Source organism: Vulpes lagopus, chromosome X (assembly GCF_018345385.1).
Source record: "Vulpes lagopus strain Blue_001 chromosome X, ASM1834538v1, whole genome shotgun sequence".
Lineage (NCBI taxonomy): Eukaryota > Metazoa > Chordata > Mammalia > Carnivora > Canidae > Vulpes > Vulpes lagopus.
The window spans coordinates 79,535,099-79,538,660 of record NC_054848.1 but is presented as its reverse complement, the minus strand read 5'-3'; the positions used below and the strand labels follow the sequence as shown (position 1 = coordinate 79,538,660).

At 39.4% G+C, this 3,562-nt stretch overlaps 1 pseudogene; it reads left to right on the top strand.

Moving 5' to 3' along the window:
• The first annotated feature begins 1,142 nt into the window (after positions 1-1,142).
• On the top strand, positions 1,143-3,160 carry LOC121483072 (annotated as a pseudogene).
• Positions 3,161-3,562: the final 402 nt, after the last annotated feature.

The following is a 3,562-nucleotide window of genomic DNA, read 5'->3' as shown; positions in this document are numbered from 1 at the left end:
ACTATTCTTTAAATGTGTGGTAGAATTCCCCTGGGAAGCCACCTGGCCCAGGACTTTTACTTGTTGGGAGATTTTTGACTACTGATTCAATTTCTTTTCTGGTTATGGCTCTGTTCAAATTTCGGTTTCTTCTTGTTTCGGTTTTGGTAGTTTGTAGGTTTTCTAGGAATTTGTCCATGTCTCCCAGGTTGCGACTTTGTTGGCGTAAATTTTTCCTAGTATTCTCTTATAATTGTTTGTATCTTTGTGTTGTTGGTTGTGATTTCTCCTCTTTCATTCATGATTTTATCTATTTGGGTCCTTTCTCTTTTCTTTTTGATAAGTTTGGCTAAGGATTTATGAATTTTATTAATTATCTCAAAGAATTAGTTAAGTACACTTAGTAAATTAGTAAAAACTTAGTTTTGTTAATCTGTTCTACTGGTTTTATTTTGTTTGTTTCTATATCAATTATTCCTGCTTTAATATTTATTATTTCCCCTCTTCTGCTGGCTTTAGGCTTTATTTATTTGCTGTTCCTTTTCTAGCTCCTTGTAAGGTTAGGTTGTGTACTATAGACTTTTCCTGCTTGAGTTAGGCCTGTATTGCAATATATTTCCCTCTTATGACTGCCTTTGCTGCATCCCAAGGGTTTTGGACAGTTGTGTTTTCAGTTTTAATTTGCTTCTATTTTTTTAAATTTCTTTTTTAGTTTCCTGGTTAACCCATTCATTCTTTATTTAGTAGGATGCTCTTTAACCTCCATGTGTTTGAGATTTTTCTGAATCTTTTCTTCTGGATGAATTCAAGTTTCATAGGGTTGTGGTCTGAGAATATGCATGGTATGATCCTGACCTTTTTGTACTGGTTGAGGGCTGATATGTGACCCAGTTTGTGATCTATTTTGGAGAATGTTCCATGTGCCCTCGAAAAGGTGTATTCTGCTTCTTTAGGATGAAATGTTTTGAATATATCTGTTAAGTACATCTAGTCCAGTGTGTCATTCAAAGCCCTTGTTTCCTTGTTGATCTTCTGCTTAGATGATCTCTCCATTGCTATAAGAGGGGTGTTAAAATCCTCTACTATTCTCTCATTGAACACTGTGCCAGATCTGCAGATGGCTGTTCTCTCCTTGAGCCGAGCTGGCCCATACAGAAGCAACTATGTCAAAGGGACATGCAGTTGGGATCGATCTTGGCACCACCTACTCTTGCGTGGGTGTCTTCCAGCATGCGAAAGTGGAAATAATTGCCAATGATCAGGAAAACTGAACCACTCCAAGTTTTGTTGCCTTCACTGACACCGAACAATTGATTGGTGATGCTGCGAAGAATCAAGTTGCAATGAACTCCACCATCACGGTTTTTGATGCCAAGTGCCTGATTGGATGTAGATTTGATGATGCTGTCATCCAATCTGATATGAAGCATTGGCCCTTCATGGTGGTGAATGATGCTGGCAGGCTTAAGGTCCAAGTAGAATACAAAGGGGAGACAAAAAGTTTCTATCCAGAGGAGTTGTCCTCCATGGTTCTGACAAAGATGAAGGAAATTGCAGAGGCCTACCTTGGAAAGACTGTTGCCAATGCAGTTGTCACAGTACCTGCATACTTCAATGACTCTCAGCGTCAGGCTACCAAAGATGCTGGAAATATTGCCGGTCTCAATGTACTTCGAATCATCAATGAGCCAAATGCTGCTGCTATTGCTTATGGCTTAGACAAGAAGGTTGGAGCTGAAAGGAACGTGTTGATCTTTGATTTAGGAGGTGGCACTTTTGATGTGTCAATCCTTATAATTGAAGATGGAATCTTTGAGGTCAAGTCCACAGCTGGAGACATCCACTTTGGTGGAGAAGACTTTGACAACTGAATGTTCAACCATTTTATTGCAGAATTCAAGCGCAAACACAAGAAGGATATCAACGAAAACAAGAGGGCAGTCCGTTGTCTCCATACTGCGTGCGAACAGGCTAAGCATACACTTTCTTCCAGCACCCAGGCCAGTATTGAGATTGATTCTCTGTATGAAGGAATTGACTTCTATACCTCTATTGCTCGTGCCCAGTTTGAAGAATTAAATGCTGACCTGTTCTGTGGCACCCTGGACCCTGTAGAGATAGCTCTTTGGGATGCTGAGCTGGACAAGTCTCAGATCCGTGATATTGTTTTGGTGGGTGGTTATACCCATATCCCCAAGATTCAGAAACTTCTGCAAGATTTCTTCAATGGAAAGGAACTGAATAAGAGCATAAACCCTGATGAGGCTGTTGATTATTGTACAGCTGCCCAGGCAGCCATTCTTTCTGGTGACAAATCTTAAAATGTTCAAGATTTGCTGCTATTGGATGTCACCCTACTTTCTCATGGTATTGAAACTGCTGGAGGAGTCATGACTGTGCTAATCAAGTACAATACTACCATTCCTACCAAGCAGACACAAACCTTTACTACCTACTCTGACAACTATCCTGGTGTGCTTATTCAGGTCTATGAGGCTGAGCATGCTATGACCAAGGATAACAACTTACTTGGCAAGTTTGAACTCACAGGCATACCTCCAGCTCCTTGTGGCGTTCCTCATATTGAAGTCACTTTTGATATTGTTACTAATAGTATCCTCAATGTGTCTGCTATGGACAAGAGCACATGAAAAGAGAACAAGATTACCATCACTAATGACAAGGGCCACTTGAGTAAGGAGGACATTAAGCGCATGGTCCAGGAAGCTGAGAAGTACAAAGCGGAAGATGAGAAGCAGAGAGACAAGATATCTTCCAAGAATTCACTTGAGTCTTATGCATTCAACATGAAAGTAACTGTTGAAGATGAAAAACTTCAGGGCAAAATCAATGATGAAGACAAACAGAAGATTCTTGACAAGTGCAATGAAATCAACTGGCTCGATAAGAACCAGACTGCAGAGAAGGAAGAATTTGAACATCAGTGGAAAGATCTGGAGAAATTTTGCAACCCCATCATTACGAAGCTATACCAGAGTGCATGAGGCATGCCAGGAGGAATGCCTGGAGGCTTTCCTGGTGGTGGAGCTCCTCCCTCTGGTGGGGCTCCTCTGGGCCTACCATTAAAGAGGTTGATTAAGCCAACCTGATGACAGGTCTAATATTGTTCCATACATTTGAAGGACCCAAATTTGTAGCAAATTCCATTGCAGATTTAAAGTCAAGCTGCTATAGTAAAGATACTGGGCATTCTTCATATTTGAATATGGAATATGTGCACAGGGAAAGGAAATAAACATTGCACTTTATAAGCACTGTATTGTTAAGTGGAAAATGCAATGTCTTAAATAAAATTGTATTTAAAATTGGCACTAAAAAATCCTCTATATTATTGTATTGGTATCAATGATTTTATGTTTATTATTAGTAGATTTATATATTTGGGTGCTCCCAAGTCGGGATCATAAATATTTATAATTATTGGATCTTCTTGTTGGATAGATTCATTGATTATGAAATTAATGCCCTTTTTCATCTCCTGTTACAGGCTTTGTTGTAAAATTTAGTTTGTCTGATATAAATATGGCTACTCCAGCTTTCTTTTGACATGCATTAGCATAAT